Genomic DNA, 20,281 nt, shown 5'->3' on the forward strand with positions numbered 1-20,281 from the left:
AGAATTGTTAAAATCGGTTTGTGGCAACATTGTGTCTCCATGTGTTTATATTTTGGGCCAGAAGCTGGGGGGATTACGTTTTGCAGTCAGGTCTCTTGTTACTTAAGCTGAGCTAACTAAACAGGGTTTGCAGAATCCTTGCTTTGATATTTCCAGCTGCCATCTAAGGTACATCTACATTACAGCTGGAAGCAGGATTCCCAGCTTGGCCAGACATACATGTGTGAGCTTTGCTTGGCTAGCATTGCTACAAAGTGCCATGTGGCTATGGTGTCATTAGAGCATGCTCAGGCTAGCCACCCAGCTACCTACCCAGCTGCTTGGATGAGATTGTACTTGGGTGCTAGCCAACATCACTGCAGCCACATTGCTCTGTTTTGCATATTAGCTCACATAGAGATAACTTGTGTCTGTCTACCACTCTGGGACACAAGCTCCCTGCTGCGTGTAGATATACCCTAAAACTGAAGGGAATTCCCTTTGGATCCTCATGCTAGAATGTCCCAACAGGTGCATTTCTCCCAGTGAAGAATTTCATCTTGCCCCCATAGGGAGTGAAAACCCTCTGCAATGCTTCTACTGGCCTGGGCAGAATTCAGCTGAGCCAAGGGAACTATCTGGATTTTCATATGAGCCACAGCTCACAGAGTTGCTGTTAGTCTGTGATGCTTCTAGTTTAGACTCTAATGGGCCTTGTGATGATTTATTCCAGCTGCTCAGCTCACTTTGGATTCAACAGGTAGGATCCTTTTGTCTTCACAGAGCACGAATCAGACCTTAAGTACTGTATATTCTTGGAAATTAAATGTAGTTCTGGTGGAGGGTGGTGGATTGGCAGCGTAGGGTATTAGAGACAGGTTCTGATACTCCTTGCATGCGTCTCAAAACATAGTAGCTGTGTTAACTTTTGTAGGGTTATTCTGGCTTTACATCAGTATAGCAGAATTAGAATCTGGACATGCTGCAAGCTGGTAAGAAAAGGCAGTGGTCCGTAAGTGCAGGTCGCTGCTTTATTTGCACTAATTTGGCATTTAGCAGGAATCTAATTTAATCTTTGGGCAACAGGGGGCAACTGCAACTCAAGTAAGAGATTAATCATAGCAATCTCCCAAAGGGAAGTCCAACACTGGCAGGCCAGTTGCCAGCTCATGCCAAAGTCCCCATGTCTCAGCTGGACACAGAGATACAGAGCTGGAATCTGTCCAGCTCACTTGTGGGTTAATATTGATAAAATAGGTATTAGAATGATAAGAAAGTGTTTAAACTACGAATGCTTGTGAGTTGCTGCCTGCATTAATTTTACTTGTAATATATGTGTTCCATGCAATAGTGTATTATTTGAGCAGTTGTATCATGAGCCTCTGACCCTATGAATCACCATTCAGGTAAGGGCCATTAATTAGCACGAAGAGCTGCTCTTCTACAGAAATTATGCCCCCACTGAAAGAGGAGACCCACTGATAGCAGACAGGCAGATCTTACAACTGGAAACTCCCCACATCTGCTTTGAGGAATCGTCAGCCAAATGACTGAAGACTTATGTTGTCGTTCTGTTCTTCTCCCCATGAGGATGAGTTAAGCAAGTGGATTCCTCCCATCAGCTGAGTTTGCAGCTCAGAGCACTTGGCAAGAGGGGATTAAAAACCCCAAACAAAAAGGAACTAGATATTTCTAGGCTGCTTAGACTCTGCAGAGACAAAGTGTTTCCAGGCATAAGAAAGATCCCCAGATGCTTAGCTTGGATTAGCCCTAAGAGACAAATTGAGCTTGCTGAGTATAGAAGCCTATACTACCTCCTTCATGTGTCTGTGTTTGATTGCTTTAATCTTGTAAATAACTCTCTATTTTCCTTTTCCTATTTAAGGAATCTTCATATAGTTTACTATGGCATTGGCTACAAGCTTTGTCTTTGGTGTGACATCTAAAGCACAATTGACCTGGGGTAAGAGTCTGGTCCTTTGGGATCAGGAGACACCTGAACATGGCTGTGATTCTTGATCTAAGGGGCCCTCTCTCACAGGGTACACTCCCCTGGATGGCAAGACAAACCAGAGTATCCAAGCAGAGGCGGCTCTAGACATTTCGCCGCCCCAAGCACGGTGGCGTGCCGCAGGGGGCACTCTGCCGGTCGCCGGTCCTGCGGCTCCAGCGGACCTCCCACAGGTGTGCCTGTGGAGGGTCCGCTGGTCCCACAGCTCCACCGAAGCTGCAGGACCAGCGGACCCTCCGCAGGTACGCCTGTGGAAGTTCCACTGGAGCTGCAGGACTGGCGGACCCACAGCAGACATACCGCTGAAAGCTGCCTGCCTGCCACCCTCCCGGCGACTGGCAGAGTGCCCCCTGTGGCTTGCCTCCCCAAGCATGTGCTTGGCATGCTGGGGCCTGGAGCCTTAACAGGGAGTCTCTGTGACTCCCTGTTAAGGCTGGTATCGTGCTGAGGAGTTTGCACTTGGTGAAGTTGATTGGTTATGAGTTCTAAACTTAGATTTCACCAACTAGAAATTTGTGCCCTCTTTTTTAAGAGTCTGCATTGGGGTTGATACTCATACTCTCACATAACCTTTGGGAGTGTTACAAGAAATAATGTCAACAAGTATTGCACCTGATTACTCCAGAGCTGAATTTGGCCTGGAACCATCTTGGATGATGAAGCACAAGTTAATGGTCTTCTTAGCTGTTTTTTCCTTTTGGAGTGTAACTTATGCATTTTGTACACCCCTAAATGCCAAAATGGTGCAAGTTACAGTGTTGCCACATAAACCCTTTCTGATAATCTTACACTGAAGTGCATTTCTCACTGTTTACATGTCTGCTGAGTTTGGCCCAGAAATGTCTAATGAAATTCCACTTGCTAATGCCAGGTTTCAATTGGCCCTATATCTTGCTGTCTCTGATTCCGGTAAGAATTTGTGATGGTGAAACTGATCAAGACTCTTAAAACAGAAACCACAATGGCTGTTTATAACAGTTGAATCAGAAGACCTAACTGCTAGAGATTATATTGTGGCTTTGAAGCCACAGCCTGCATTGAATGGGAGAGGAAGGCTTAATCATTCTGTCTAACCTAACCTGAGTTCCTCTAGGGGTTCTGAGAAAGAGACACATACACTTGCCTGAGAATTCCATTATGCTATGTAGTAACGTGAGAGAAGGCTTCTTGCACACTCTCCCCCTTTAGGACACCCATGCACAACCAAGCCGTATGATTTATTTCCTGTGTGAGCAGTGCTTTGAGTTTCAGTGCTTACGAAAGCCATATCAGAAAGATTGTTATACTGTACTGCACCGTACTTACTGCTCCGTGGTCCCAGCACTCAAAGCTTTAAGTCCTCAGCTGTCCCTTTTCTGGGTAGAGACCTGCATATCTCCTCCTCCTGATGGGTTTTTTCAGGCTGCACATTCCCTGACGCACTTGCGAGTTCCCCACAAAGTCAGGCTTAGGCATTCTCCTCAGAGGCTAACAGTGCAATTGCCCACAGTTAAAAGTTACCACACAGCCCTTTCTAAGCCAGCATATTAAGTCTTAAAAGTGAAAGCAGAGGAAATGTTAAAAATAAATTTAAAACCTACACACATGCTGAGAAGCTTACAAGGATCACCCCACAACTCCCAGTAAGGACTGTGGTAGGATATTCAGTCCTTCAGACTTCAGCAAGGGTTTTTTCTGTGATCACAAGTTCTTAACAGCCTTAGCTCAGAACAAGAATTTCCTATGCATAGGTTAGCCTTTCCTTCATGCAACCTGGGGCTTTGATCTGCTGAGACCATGAATAGGTAATCAGCTAGACAATACTTCTCGCTTCTGGGGTGTAACTTCAAAAGATTGATCTGGAAGTGGGAATTTGCACTACTCTCCCTGAAAGTATTTCCTAGGAACCCCATTTACCTTTGTTGATCCTGAAAGTTCCTTCTTGTCTGGCACATTGTTTTAAATAGTTCTTTGATTACTCCTAACACTTGCAGGATTACATTGGCCACATCTCCCCCACTAGAGAAGTACATATAATATTACAATAATACATAAACTTTGCATTTCTACTGCAATGGACTCCAAAGCCAATTCAACTTAATTCAATATGATCTCCCAAAGATACCGTAAGAAATTGCCGTATCTGTTACAAATTCATCTCAGTCTTTAGCAGCATGACATGATTCTTTTATTGCTCTGTTATCAGGTGCTGGCTTCGTACAAAGAGCTGCAGTTTAGCAACTATGGATGCTGATGTGGCTATTCAGATTTCATCCTGAAGACAAAGGCAGGTCTCTCCATCTGAGGTGAGGTTACTGTGGCCTTAGGACTAAAGAAGCCTGGAGAGAAGGCTTAGGTTCGGGTATATGTAGAGTTTAAGTGATCTTCATGTTAATATACCCAGACTCCAGGAGGGGATGGCTGTGATGGCAGTCCAAAGACCCCTTTAGGACTGCCACCTGAAGTGCTGGAATTACCTCTGAGCCCATTTTCCCTGCCAGCTTGGGACTCCAGAACCCTGCCTTGTTGAGCCTGACATGCTACCTGCTGCAACACAGACCCAGATCTGGTCCACTCCCCCATGCTGCAGACTTTAACCAAAAACTGCTCAGCAGGTCACCTATCTCCAGCACCCAGCTCTCAATGTGATCCAAACACCAAATAAATCCGTTTTTCTCTGTATAAAGCTTACACAGGGTAATCTCATAAATTGTTCACCCTCTGTAACACTGATGGAGAGATATGCACAGCTGTTTGCTCCCCCAGGTATTAATCACTTACTCTGGGTTAATAAAATCACTTTTGTTTAATAATTAAGTATAAAAAGTAGGATTTAAGTTGTTTCAAGTAATAACAGCCAAAACAAAGTAAGTCACCAAGAAAAACCAAGCAAAAAACACACAAGTCTAAGCCTAATACATTAAGAAACTGATTCCAGGTAAAATCTCACTCTCAGAGATGTTCCAATAAGCTTCTTTCACAGTCTAGACTCCTTCCTAATCCTGGGCCAATCCTCTCTCCTGGTACAGTCCTTGTTAGTTCCAGCTCAGGTGGTAACCAAGGGTTTTCTCATGACTGGCAGCCCCTTTGCTCTATTGCACCCCCTTTTATAGCAGCAAGACGGGAATCCTTTGTCTCTCTCTGGGTTCCCATCCCTCCTTCAAAATGGAAAAATACCAGATTTAAGATGGATTCCCGTATCATGTGATAAGATCACATGTCCTGTGAGACCTCATTCTTCATTACCCACAGGCTGGCCAGCACACGTACCCCAGAAGGCTTGCAGGTAAATAAACCCATTCACAACCAATTGTCCTAGTTAATGAGAACCATCAAGATTCTAAGCCATCATTAATAGCCCACACTTTGCATAGTTACAATAGTACCTCAGAGTTATACTTAATATTTCTAGCTTCATATACAAGAACGATACATACATACTAATAGGATGAACACACTCAGTAGATTATAAGCTTTGTAATGACACCTTACAAGAGACCTTTTGCATAAAGCCTATTCCAGTTACACTATATTCACACTTATAAGCATATTTCCATAAAATATTATGGAGTGAAGCATCACAATGGCGTTTATTCTTTGCAGAAAGGCTGCAGTTTGTAGGATTCCACCAGCTGCTGAAGGTCATCAGACTGATGTGCATGGCTGCACTTGTACATATGGAATCTCATGGAACCTGAAGAGAGCTTGTTTTTGCCGGTTTTTGCCTAAAACATGAATATTTACATTTGTATCTCTCCCTGCATTTCAGCTGTATACACCTGGGATAGTCATTTCCAGAGTTACTAATCCTTATGCTTCAAGATCTGAATTACTACCTTGGATCAGGAAGGAATTTACACCCTAATGGCATAATATCCTGCTAAGGGCTTTGTGGGATTTAGTCTTTATTCAGAGTATCAGCCATTGGCCAGAGTGCAAGACAGTGGATCAGATCCTCAGTGGGCCTAAACCAACATTGTTCCCCTGACTTCCATGAAGCAATGCTCATTTACACCAATTCAGGATCTGACCCAGAATCTACAATCTATGCGCCTGGTTTAGCAGTTCCTCAGCACCTCACATTCCAGCAGCATGAATGATCATTTAGTAGGCACTTTGCTTCTTACTGCCGTGGCTTCAGCGCTCTGTTGGAATGAGCACAAAAGGGCAAAGGGCAACTGCAGAGCACAAAGATGACAAAATAAAATAGGGAGAACCTGTGGGCTGTTAGGATCCTAATGGAGAGCCCTGTGACGAAATGCAATCAGACAGAAAGGACAGATGTAAAGTAAGCTACATAGGTGAAAGTGTTCACTTTAAACTGTCAGCACTAATTTAAGCCAAACTTAAATAAAAAAATAAACCAGAGCAGCTGGATCTAGGAAGTGGTTGATTGACCTCAGCATTGGTCATTTTCCTTTTCTGCTCTTAAACCATTGTTCGTCAGCTTCCACTTAAAGCAAACCAAAGCTGTCAGTCTAACCACAATCAAAACCAGTGGGTTTGCATTCTTATATTATTTCTCTGCATATTATTTGACATGCATTAAGAAAAAGCACAAAGCGTTACTTAAAAATCTTTCCTCTCCATGTAAAAAGGTGCTGTGTTGTGCTGCTTAAGTGGAAGTCCTACCAAAATAATTTATACTAGCATAATGCTCTGTACCCTAGAGAACCTCAAACTGCTGAGCTCACTGAAAATGACCTGCCGATTATAGATGAGGGTCAGTGCAATCATTGTACCGGGGAAACAGTATTGTGTGGTACTTTGGGTACAGGATTGTGATGCAAAGATGACAGATTCTACTTTTGGCTCTACAAATGAACCTGCTGAGTGAACTTGGAGGAGTTTAATCTTCTCTCTCTTTTTCCTCCCATCACTTGTCTTATCTAGAGAGAATGTGAGCTCCTTCGGGCAAAGATTATCTCTTACTATGTGCTTGTATAGTGCCTAGCACAGGGGGTCCCCAGTTGCAGTTGCAGCCTCTCTAGGCACAGCTGTAATACAAATAAATACTAAACTCAACTGCAACTTCCTTTGAAGTGAAACATGGCAACTGTATAGAAGTATACAATAGCATATACTCAACATGGATGGTGAGGTGGGAGAGCTTAAGCAGAACATGAATTTGGCCAGGACACTGGATTTAACATCCCACCTCTTGTGGAAAAAGCTGTAGCCCCTGGTTTTATTTCTTAGCTTAATCAGCACTGATGATTAGAGAGAAACACCCAGCTCCTCAAAAGGTATTTACGTGTCAAATACCTTTGAAGACTGAGCCAAATTTAAAAAAAATTGATGTTATTCATCACATCAGTACCGTAAAGCCTACCCAAAAGATTAACATAACACTGGTGCGGTTGGTGATGGCCTTCCTTAATGGTGATGGCCATCATTCAATCTAATTAATACTGCAGGGTCAATGATTTCTTTACACCCATTCTGAGAGCACCTTTTCTCAAAGTATCTGGGCTACCTGTGGGAAAGCCAAATTGTGTTTCTTCAAAAATTCTGTCACATGATCAGTGTCACTGCCACTGTCACTCATTCAACCTCCTGCAGGGAACTCACTCTGATACTGAAAAACAAATATGTTCATTATGTTTATTTTCTGAGCCGTTTCTCAGAAGCTACTAACGGATGACATATGGTTTACTTACTCGACTTTCTATTGTGGGATTTCCAACATTCCCCCATATAGGTATAGAGTGCTGGTACGAGGAGCATTTATCAATACCTGAGTGGGCGACTGGATGGCTCAAGAAATTACCAACATAATACCTCTCACTCCTAGGTTACCAGATTAAGTCCAAACCATGGAGTAGTGTCTAAAAGGTGTTATCCCACAGTTTGTCAGCAAACCAGTTCAGTTCTCATTCCTGTGTGGATAAAGACACGTTAACCTCAGATTATTAACAAGTTTAAATTTAGGCATGTGATTAAGTCACTTGCTTAATCAGGGCCCAAATCTAGTAACAGACTTTAGAAAACAACAATTATCTGTCAAAGTGATTGTTCATATAGTGAAACAGTATCTGGTGCTGAGGGAGCTTCTAAAATCTATATATAGGATAATTTTGCAACGTATAAAGCCAAAATTTTCAAAAATACAACCTAAGATCAGACTTCTGAGTCCATATTTAACTTTAGACTCCTATTCATAAAGTTTTGCCTAAATGTTTTGATTCACTCATTTTTGTTATTTTATTTGACCCTCATCCGGAATACCACAATAGTATTGAGAAAATGAAGTGTACGGCACTGGCGTTCTTAATGGCTAACTGTACGGAAATCTGAGCAATATAATTAATGAAGGTGATTTATCATTATCCCTCTCCTTTAAATATTAGCAGGACATTGTGTCAGTATTTGTATTAGAATAAGAAATGATTAGTTCGTTAATTGTATTTGGAAAAATATCTAATACAAGTAAGTGTTGGCTTTTGTTTTCATGGAAATCTGTTGATTTAGTTGAGCCATTTCAGAAACCATGTGATGAGCTGGCCTTATTTCACTTTGGTACTTCAGAAGGAAGCCTAAAACTCTGGGGTTGATTCTGACCTCACTTACACCAGTGTAAGTCAGGCGTAACAGCATTCAAAGTCAAGTGACACTGGTGAAAGTCAGATCAAAATTAGGCCCTCTCCCCCTATCTGTATCTGCATCCAACATTCAAGCCAAACAGCCACATTTGACATTCGAAAAAGTTTGGCTAACTTTTTCCTTAGTGTTCATGGTCTTTACATTTCTAGATTCTGTCTAGCAACAGAAGTTCCCAATTGCCAACATAAAGGCTATTCTTGTCAGATTTCTGGTGCAAGTGGTTCATATAACTGTAATAAGCATCTCTCACCCTTTGAGCGCTTATCAGAAACAAATTGAATTAGGCACCTGAATTCGAGTCAGGCCCCACTATGTTCTACCACACAAAGAGTAACACCATTCAACCCTGATGGCCTTTATTTCAGTTTGAGAGAACAGGGGGAAAACCAGGAAAAACTAGCATAAGTTGTCTATGGGAGAGAGGCCGCAGTGACTCATGAATCAGAATGACAAAATGGTGGCAGCCTCACAGCTGCTTATGCATCAGGCAGGGAAACTTGCAATTAAAGATGACATCTTTTGCCCCTGCTGTCTACATAAACCGCAGCTGAACTTTGCTGCTGACTCCTATTTCTATAACCACCCAAGCCAAAACCTCTAATCCAAACAACCTCAACTGCTGGAAAAAAGTTTGGCTCCAACCTGGGTCTATCTCTGCTCTAAGCCTTTCAGTTGGTTTGCTAGTCTCACTATAGCAAGGGAGTAAGAGTTTTAGTCATTTCAAATTTTGAAAGAGTCCTCTCTCTCCCTTTCAATTTTGTCTTAATGCATTTTTCGTCTCAGTGACACTTGTCCCAGACCACCGTTGTGGCCTAACAGAATTGTCTAATAGCTTTGAAGAGCTATAATTTGATGTCTGGATAGTTTGACATATTTAAAAGGCTTTTCTATTAACCTACAATTTAAAAATTTGAGGGACGTTTATATAAAAAACAAATCCACCTAGAACCTGTGGCAGTGCATTCATATAAAGTGTTCAATCTCTCCATTTTATTACGTGCCACTGTCTCCTACATTCCTGTCGTATATGCCTGTCTCTTCCTTCTTCAGCATTATGGTTGTCCTGCTGCCTTTTCCTCTAACAATTAAGAGATCAAGCCAAAGATACTGTAGATGAACTCAGAAATGCACAATATATGGTAATGAAAGATGGCCATGAGAGCAATTTGTACTGTAGTACTGAGATTTTCCCACCTCACTACCTTGGCTGTGAGCCGCCTACAATGGGACCAGGGAGAATTTCCCTAATGCAGGTATGATGTTACCATAGGTGACCTTACACTCTCCTGCTCACAAGCTCCAGCAGAGGAGTTATGCCAGGGAATGGAGTGGCGCTTGAGGCATGGCTATAACACACACCACACTGTGGCCATTCTGGCTTGTGCCAGTGGTAGTCCTGGAAGAGATGCTGTAATTTAGAGCTGCTCCTCACAAAGATGCCTGCTTTATAGCAGGGTTTGGTCTATACTATCAACTTGTGTTGGTACAGTGATGTTGCTCAGTGGAAACTCCACACCCCTAAGTGACGTAGTTATGGTATAGCTACCTAATCCCGAGCGTAGATGGACTTCTTCCGTCGACACAGCTACTGCCTCTGGGGGAGGTAGAACACCTATGTTGATGGGAGAAGCCCTACTGTTGGCGTAGGCAGCATCTTCACTAACTGCTGCACCAGTGCAGCTGTACCACTAAGTGTCGACAAGCCTCAGAGCTGTTTCAGCACTGTGAGCAACCCAGAATCATGACAGCAAAGGTGACAAAACTCCCTTTTTTCTTCTCCTCCTATGGGCTGGGCTGGGCTGGGCTGGGCTGTGCCTGTTGTACAGGTCTGAGGGCTTCAGCCTATGGCTATAACTTCCCCTAGGGTGCTAAGAAACAGAATCCATCTGATAGCAGTTTGATGTGAAGTGAGAGTGTCGTCTTAGAATATCAGGGTTGGAAGGGACCTCAGGAGGTCATCTAGTCCAACCCCCTGCTCAAAGCAGGATCAATCCCAAGACAGATTTTTGCCCCACATCCCTAAGTGGCCCCCTCAAGGATTGAACTCAACCCTGGTTTTAGCAGGCCAATGCTGAAACCGCTGAAACCACTGAGCTCTCTCCCCCCCTTGGCTTGAGGATGGAGAGATTTTTAAAGCTGGGTAAAATCTTGTTATGGATTGAGTTAAAACCCCTTTAAACGGATGTGTCAATGAATCTGTGATAGGTTGAACCTCCCCTCCCACATCTGGGATGCCACCTGATGTATTGGGGTTTCACCAAGCCTCTCCTGCTCCACCAGCCTAGATTCCCTCTCCGTTCTACTGAATTAGGCTCTTTGGCCTCTTGCAAAACACACATAGGTAGGGCCACACCCAGCTGCAGACACAGACTGAAGTCAGCTCTGTGTGAGAGGACTCCCCCAGTACTCACGCACACACCCCTTTTTGGAGACAAACCCAAAATAATACTGTCTTGCACTGTATAGAAAAAAATCGCACAGCGGAAGTTCATAAAAATTCACCTTTTTCCTCAGTGTGAAGAGAGATAGCCACAGCTCCTTGTCCCCCTAGCCCACTTAGAAATTGCATAAACTGGGTTTAATGATAAATAAATGTTATTAACTCTAAAAGGCAGGTTTTAAGTGGTTAAAGGGATAGCAAACAGAACAAAGCCAATTACTAAATAAACAAACAGAACATGAAAAATAATCTTGATTCACTAAAGAAATGGTTTACAAGTAATAGATTTTCTAAATATTGTTACAGTCAATTACAGAGAGTCTTGAAAGCCAGCAGGACTGGCCTGCAGCTTGAAACTTCAGCTATTTCCATTCCCTCCCAGCCTGGGCTCAACCCTTCTCCCCCAGTTCAGTTCTTGCTTCCAGGTGTTTTTCAGTATCTCTTCAGGTGGGGAGGCAGAGGAGAAACACGATGATGTCACTTCCCTGCCTTATATAGCTCTTGTGTATGGCGGGAACTCTTTGTCTCCCAGTGGAAGAACACTGGCATTCCAAGGTGGGGGATCCAGTACCAGGTGACTCAGACCCATGTCTCTGCACCGTTGTAGCAGCCATTACTCATAAGCTGTATGGAGCATCCACAGGAAGATTAAGCTTTCACAGTCCATTGTCTTTGCTAATGGGATATGTTGCATAAAGTATCTCTCAGTTATGTCATAGCCATATCATAAGCATATTTCCATAAAGAATATCGAGTGTAACGTGACAGAGTCTGCCACTTAAGTCAGTCGTAAGAAGCTATACCTAAAACATAACCTATTAGCCTCTGCCCAGCACCATGTGACAGAGGATTTGACAGGGTATTGTGACTGGGTGTGTGCGCATAGGGGAGAGATTCAGAACAGACTGGGTGAGAGAGAGGCTGAAGGAGCAGTTGAACTCTTGTGGCTGACCCTGAAAAATCTGAAGATTTTTTGGGAGAAGGAGAGTCAGAGGTACAGGCTGAGAACACCACTTTTGGTTCTGTGAGTAAAAGAAGCTGTTTCCTCCTTTTTGGTTCCCTGTGGTCAGAGACACAGGACTTTGTACATGTTTTGAAAATTAAACCACATCAACCAAAATAACCTATCACCAATTTCCATTCCCAACTAGGAGCCACAGGGCTCCAGCGTTTGACTAGCTGCTTGGGTTGAAAAGGGGCAACAGTATATAGGCATCTAAATATGCAGATAGGCTCCTAGGGGGATTTTTAAGGCGTTAGATAGCTAGGTGCTGTTTAAAATGATAAAAGTCCTATCTGCATCTTCAGGCACTTAAATACCTTTCAAAATCTGAACCTGAGCATCTTTTGCAATAGGATTAAAACTAATATTGCTAATATCCCTAGACCTGCCTGCATGAAGCCTCTGTGAGGAAACCACCTAAATATCTGCTAGTAAGCAAAGGATAAATCTGACTGTAGGAAGTAATTCATGACCTCTTTTTGACCCTATAAGACAACAGTGGTAGTGGAATTACTCCCTGATTGCAGACTCAGCTTCCTGCTGGAGAATGGAGCAGTTTTCTTAGAGCTAAACATTTTCTAGATTTAAACAAAACAAATTAGCCCCCCTCCCTCCAATTCAAAATGGACTCCACATACTGTCAGACTCCTCTGGTCACTCTGTATCTCATGATAAATCTAGGAGTGTTTGCATCATCCTATTGACATACAATACACTGGATTGCTAGTTGCTTTTTTCTACTATGTGTGGGGGCAGCCATTTTTAATTGTTTCCATAATGACAAACAGAAGCATGAGGGCTTATCATTAGATTAGCAAGATGAATATATCAACATTCAACTTCTATTCCAAAGAACCCAGTAAAAAGAGAGCTTTTCATTTTTGTATTGCATATTTTACACTGCAGTTTGCTTGTATCAATCTTTAATAAAAAGAATATAAAGTGTTTTCCACATGGTGCAAATTAATAGTTATGGTACCCCAGAAAACAAGAGACTGCACTCCCATAATTAACATTCCCTAGCACAGAATCCAGGAGAGCTTGCTGTGGAAGTAGGGCTTAAAATGCATTCTGATAGCAGTATCAACACCACATATAACTGCCATGGCAATCCTCCTCTAGTTCATGCCATATGCACTGTAGCACTGCCTGTTCCTCTAACCAGTATTGTCTCATGGTTTCCTTGTATTCCCTATTATCTGTTGTCCTAGACTTAGACTGGAAACTCTTTGGGTCAGGAACCAACTCCTTGTTCTGTGTTTGTTCAGCACCCAGCCCAATGGGGTCCTAGGCCTCCCCTGGGCAGTTATCATAACAGCAGCTTAGGATAGGGTCTTTGAAACACAGAGAGAGGGAAAGACAGAAATCATGGCATATGACTGCAATTTCTGTCCGAGTCTGGGAATTGAAGAGGGCCACTATTTCTTATTTGTGCTAGAAATAGCATCTGGAGAGCCTAACCAAAACAGCTGTACATACACACAATAAATGGAGTCCTTACTCCCAAAAGCTTACAGGCAAAACAGAAAGACACACAGAGGAAGCAGTCTCCCTATCTTAGAGAGAGAGGACAAAGGCAGAGATAGTTGAAGCAATTTACCAAGGGGGACATAGAAAATCTGTGGCAAACATAGGAATTGAACGCAGAGATCTCCAGTTTCACAAAGTCATCTCTTCCTCTAAGGAAACCCTCTAAGAAGTGGGCCTTACATATTTATTTTTTTAAACTTACCCTTCAGTATTTTAAGTTCAGGACAATCATAATTACACCTGGTGATTAGCTCATTTTTTTAAACAGGGAATTAAAAAAAAGTAGCCTTGAACATAAATTACACATTTATTTATTATTTTTGGAAAATTACTGAGTTTTTCTTTCTTTGTGCCAATTCAGGAAGTTGAAACAAAACTACCACCACCATTTTACCAGAAAGAGTGGAATTGGGCTTTGATAGCACATACACTAACAGTTGGTGATTATGCTGCAACTGACTAAACTGTCTTATGATACCTTTTTGTATACAAACTAAAATGTGGAGAGTGCATGGATCCAAAGCATACTGTAGGAGGATGGAATGACTCAGGATAAGGGAAGGAACCACCCCAACACAGCTACAACAAGCAAAACCTTTTTTCTAGAGATAATAGGCTAAGCAGAAGCCAAGTAAGTTATCAAAAACGAACAGACATTCCCTACCTTAAGAAGACCCCACTTGACAACTGCAACCAAACTGGCCAGCCTTCCCCCAAAATATACTCACTCCCAGTGCTTTTTTAAAGCAACCAATTTACAGTCCTAGTCCTAAGCACCTGCGCAGGTAAGTAAGCAGCTGAACTGAGCTCAACGCTTTGTTTGCTGGTAATGCCCCTGCATCCTGTTACACAAATCAGAGCAGCAGATTGTGTCAGAACTGTACTCCTCTTTCTTCTCAGCGCAACTAATAAAAGGCGAGCAAGACAATATCTGTTCATGTTTTGTTCAGAGATAGGTGTAACATGGTCACACAACCTAGGCTATATTTATGCTACAAGCAAGGGGTGTGATTCCCCTGCTTGTGTGCACATGCTTGTACTAGCTTGATGAGAGCTATCACAAGCTTACATAGTAGTGTTGCTGCGGTAGCAAGGGTAACAGTAGCTTAGCCATGACGAGTACAAACATGCCTGAACCCTATGGGTACATAATTGGCTTAGCTAAGCTGTGCCTCCACTGCTGTGATCCATGCCTTCGTGACTATCCTGCAATTTATGCTCATGCTAGCTCAGTGACAACTAGCGTATGTGTACATGAGCAGAGGAAATCATACCCCTAGCTCATAGCCTAGATGTAGCCACAGAACTGTCCCAGTCCTGATTTCTCACTCTGGCCCCCGATTATCTTTCATTCTTGTGCGGCTCTTGACTTGCAGGATCTGACAGTGGACATGCCAAAATAGAATGAAAAAAAAGGTTATTTATGGGTTGAATGCACTCACAAAGTACCGGGAATCTTGCAAGAGCTCCCGTAAGCTTGAGATTTCTGGATCAATTCTGGAGAGACAAATTCAGCCCTTGTGTATGCAGGTTACTTCATTGGAGTCATGGATGAATATGATTCAAAATTTTGCATAGTTCAGATAATCAGCTCAGCTTCTGGATGCTGAAACCAAAATCAAATGCAAAACCTTCTGGGATCTACAGTATTTTTCCTTTGCCCAATAGCCAAAGTGCTAATTCACAAGTGAATTCCAGCTATTGGTCTAACTCAGGACAACCACAATTTGACAAGTAGTTCAGATATTCTTTGTTTGGATTTATTTAGAGATGATCCCAAACTAAATTCCCAGATCCAAAGACCCTTGAACTTTGGGGCAAGGTCAGCATCAGAGATGGAGCTGAACTTTGTGTCTCAAACCCATCTTTAGATTCACAAGATGAGTTATAATCAAAATATTTGTTCAGTGTTGGCACCCTAACCACCCTTTTAAAAATACCCAGCTACCAGACTAGCAAGATCTAGATTTCAGACATATGGAACAGATCCTCCACTGGTGTAAATCAAAGGGCTGTGCTACTTTCCACTGGCTGCAAATCTGGCACTACGAGCCACGAACTACTAAATTAGTTTACAGTTCTTATCAGATGGATGTAAATATATTTGTTTCTATGTTTAATATTTATATCAGGATTAAAGGTCTGAGTCCAACTGAGCAACTGCGACTCGTATTTGTAGTCAATGAAAGCTGCGAGTGTTCTGCACAAGTCTGTGGCAGTCACATTTCACAAACTTTGACAAAAAAATGTCACTGATTCCCCATTTGCGGGATTTCTGGGGTTACTAAACCAAAGGAGTAATGTAGTGCTGAGTGACGTGTTGAGTGTGTGTGTGTGTTGAGAGAGAGAGAGAGGGATGGGGAGAGGGCATCAGCAGCTTCTAAATATACCTGATATGCTATTGCGCAATTGCAATTTGCTTTGAGATTTAAGGAACCATATCCCAATGGGCCAGTGTTGGATACAGCTATGTGGTTTGGTAGATTAAGACATGCTGGATATCAGTCATGCAGACAGAGGGTTGTCATCCCGGTGGGGGGCTGGAGCAGGAGGAATGTTCTCCTAGGGAGGAGATAAGAGCAGTAAAGCTGTTCTGCTCTTATTGTTCTGTGATTCAATGGTCAGGAGCTATTTCCACTACTGAATGTTCAGGACAGACAAAAGCTTCTGGCAGTATTAGCCCGTGACTTCATGACGGATTCTGCCAAGTCCTTCCCTTCCGATGGGTTGAATTGAACGATCTGGCAAAGGAAAAAACATCAAGTCAGAATTCAATAAAGTACCAATCAGAGCGCTTCCCCCCGCCCCGCCGTTTTTAATGAATGAATAGTTATAGGGTGACTAGGCTAGCTCACTTTTCTGGTGTCATTAGCTGAGAGGACAGCTAAAAAAGTGTCCCCACAGAAATCTTATTCATATGTTTTATTATATGCTGTAGCAACAGGCACCACTTTAGTTTATGGTGTGTTGGATGATGGTACAAATTTATAGCCAAAGGTTTACATCACAGACAGCTGGAATGAATAACAATAAATTAATTTAAAGTGCTACAAAAGTGCTCCCCATAGTATATGGTGCTTATGTGCTCAAGGCTAATAATTTATAAATGCACGTCTTTTATAATCCTGATCTAAAGTCTTGAAAGCAGCTAGTTAAAAAGCAGTCACATGACATAAATTATTTTTATTCATATTTCAAATGCATGATTAGGGTGGGCACCATGGTCATTACCATTAGATGGCTTTCATTTATGACTCACGTGCAATGAAACTAATAACCACGCACAGACACACTAGTGAAAGCAATGACACAACCACCATTATGGAACTGGGGCTATAATAGACCTATATTTTCCCACACGTTCTATATGTTAGCAATCCTCTTGGCTGTTACTACCTATTATTTCCTTGTCTAAGGGTCCTTTTCCTTTTCCTGATGTATCATGTTCGGCCCATCAAATACTCACATGGCCCCCACATAAAATACATGCTATTTCAGCTAGCCAGAAAACAGTAATGGTCTGCTGCGTAATATTAATTCTGTCACAAAAGCTGAACATCAACAGTGCATAATGGAGTTGGGTGACCAGCAGATGCATTAACAGTAGCTATGTTAACTTAAACACTGATCTAAAAATAACGCATATACACAAGGTAAGCAAACCCTGCTTGGCTGAGAAAAAACTACTTTAAGGTATTTTGACATGCTTTGAGAGGGCAACACTATTTCTGGAACAATGGCAGAAGATTAGAGAAAAGTCTTGCCTGACAGGCAAACAACTATTTGCAGGAAAAAACTGAGGGACTAAAGCCAAGTCAGAAGTTTGCACTTTTTTTTTTTTTTTTTTGGTGGAAGTGTTGGTGTTTTTCTAAAGTAATCAAATACGAATTGCAGTCTTTCGGTGACTTCTCTAGTGAAAGAGTATGTTGACTAATGCATGCCATTGTAAAAGAACAGCTAACTGAGGTCTAGATTCTGCTCCCTTTACTGACATGGAATAGCATCTTATTACACTACTCTGAAACTTATTACACAACGTACTTCTCAAGTGTACTGCACTTGAGGGAAGTCACTCACCCATGTTAATCCCAAAATTACCTTCATTCCACACATATTTGCCATTCCCTCATTCTTCCCGGGGGAAAATCATTTATATGTGAAATGTAAAGTCATGAAACTGAGGTTAGAGACATTGACACTAAAAGAAGGGATCTGCATGAATTATTTTTGCGTCCTTTATTTTGGGCCTTTGCCACATACATTAGCATACTCATTTGGGCCCTGACAGGTTGAGATGTATGCTTCTAAAAGCAGTCCTGTTCACTTCAGTGGTGCTTCCGGTGGAGTAAATTGCTACACAGTGTGTGTAGGCAGGTATCCTAAAATGACCCCTCCACTTTCCCTTGGCAGAAAGATAGAATTCTGCTTTCTTCATCAAATTATGAACTTTTGAACTTGGATCCTCTATTTATTTTACAAAGCTTGGCAAAATCTTCTTGTCCCTTTCACAAAAGTGACACTTCGACAATACACTGTAATACCAGACATTTCCCCCCTTCCATATGTGCACCTTGGTATAAGCTGAACTCTTACCCCTAGCAAGCCACTCAAATGCAGAGGATAGTATAAATTAATCAGACCCATGTAATTATCTCCTAACTACTTTAAGAGCATGAATGGTCAGATAAAAGCATTAATAAATGGAGAAAAAAAGTGAGAGAGAAGTATATGAAACTTTAAAAAAGGATATGATTATACTACCTAGAGAGGTTTGAATTGGCAAACTAAAGAATTCTGCATGGAATAAACAGCTAATGTGTTTATGTGCAGCACTGAGGTGATAAGGGGATTCAGAGGACTGTTGAGCTGAACTGACTGTACTCCTGGAGCTTCTGTTTCCCTGGGACATACCACTTGTAAATCACTACCCTTAGATGATAAACAAACACTTCCGAGGATGTCTTATGCAATCAGTGATCAGAGCAAACCATAGTCAAAATTATTCAGCGTCTAGAACTATGGGACAGTATTGAGTTCTGTTCTGAATTGAGTTTACCTGCATTTCAGTCCATGCTCAATCAGAATTTTGGGTGGCCTTTCCTTTACAGGAATAGTGACATGTTTGCTCTCAACAGTTCCTGCTCCTAAGGGGTGGGAAAAAGATAAAAAGAGCAGAGTGCACTCAGATGTGTCATGGACTTTTTTTTTTTTTAAAGCTAGAAAATGTTTGCCGTACAAAAGCACCAGGAAGCATTAGCATTTCATCATTAACTACTACACTGGAAGAAAAACTCCTGATAAGCAGATGTTTTGCAAACAGCTCAGTTGGGCAATATGATGAGCATGCACACACGTGTGTGTGTGTGTGTGTGTGTGTGTGTGTGTGTGTGTGTGTGTGTTGAGATAAAGGGTATGTGAGAGAAAGAGAATCACATGTGAAAGCAAATGTGAACTCGACTATTTTTGTATGTGTGCCTAGGTAAGAGGAGGAGCTAAAGAGAGAGAGAGAGCACCCGGCTGAAAAGAGGAGGTAGGAATGACCAACTAACAGAAGGACTGGAATGGCAGCAGTGCAATGTAAGAAAACTAGACAGCAGGGAAATCAGTTAAAGGCATATTGATTTGCTTTAGAGGTGAGAAAAAGCAGCTGCACTCAGCTGCCATGGAATGGCTTTTACAGGAGCTGTAGCCTCTTGATGTTTTCTTTTTTAAATGACTCTCATTTCACTAAGAGACCACAACGTAAAAACGAACCCGCTCACACCCCTTGCTGCGTTTCCCCCCACCCGTTAGTAATAGGAGATGCAATCAAAGCATCCCCACAAAAAGGAAATGCATTCAGAAAGCCAACTGTGGCCTCAGGCAACAGAGGAAAGAAAGACAGGTAAAGGGAGCAAGAGAAGGGGATGGTAATCAATGGCTCAAAAGCAGATTTCCGTTAGCACTGTTGTCGTAATAAGCATTCAGCGCTGGGTACTAGAAAAGAGGTACACATCAAATCCAAATCTTTTGCTAAAAGATATGTTTTAATGAGAAATACTCTCAAAGCTTCATTTCTTCTTCAGTACATATGGCAGGCTAGGAAGGAGGGTTCCTAAATCATGCACTTACTGTTTAATTCTTGCATCCAGTAGAGGCCCAGCCAGAAATATTAATTAGTTAAACACACTTGAGCATGTTCTGCTTTCAGCTACAGGGAAGTCACACCAGATTTATGCTGAGTGCCAAATTAGCTCCATGTTGTTTATTTTCGGCATGTATTTTTAACAAATATTTATTTTGATGAAGAAAAGTAGCATTTGCATACATGGGGGTGAAAGCAGACTCTTTCTTTACTACCACAATTGGGGCTCAGTCCAGCAAAGAACTTAAGCAAGCGCACAACTTTAAGCATCTGAGCTAGCACACACAAGTCACTGATTTCCTTCAAAACTTGGCTAACTGGGGCCTTGGTATCAGGAGCACCACCAGCTTTTTTGCCACCCTAGGCGGCGGAAGGTCACCCCCAAAATGCTGCCCCCAACAGAGGTGGCGGAAGGTGCGGCCACCATGGTTGCCACCCCCTAAATGTTAGAGCCCTAGGTGACTGCCTAGGTCGCCTAATGGGTTGCGCTGGCCCTGTTTGGTATCGTTACATTTATGTGTCTGAAAACCTCCTAATCTTTAATATATTTGTCCTCACAGCAGCCCCCTGTGAGGGTGGGCAGTGCTATTATCCCCATTTCACAGAGGGGGA

The 20,281-nt window shown here is 42.3% G+C and overlaps 1 long non-coding RNA gene across 1 annotated transcript; it reads left to right on the forward strand.

Moving 5' to 3' along the window:
• Positions 1-451: 451 nt before the first annotated feature.
• On the forward strand, positions 452-8,319 carry LOC115654694. Its single transcript, XR_004001239.1, has 4 exons — positions 452-739; positions 1,865-1,942; positions 4,176-4,275; positions 5,573-8,319. It is a non-coding gene; the product is annotated as an uncharacterized LOC115654694 (long non-coding RNA).
• Positions 8,320-20,281: the final 11,962 nt, after the last annotated feature.

Source organism: Gopherus evgoodei, chromosome 7 (genome assembly GCF_007399415.2).
Source record: "Gopherus evgoodei ecotype Sinaloan lineage chromosome 7, rGopEvg1_v1.p, whole genome shotgun sequence".
NCBI classification, from domain to species: domain Eukaryota; kingdom Metazoa; phylum Chordata; order Testudines; family Testudinidae; genus Gopherus; species Gopherus evgoodei.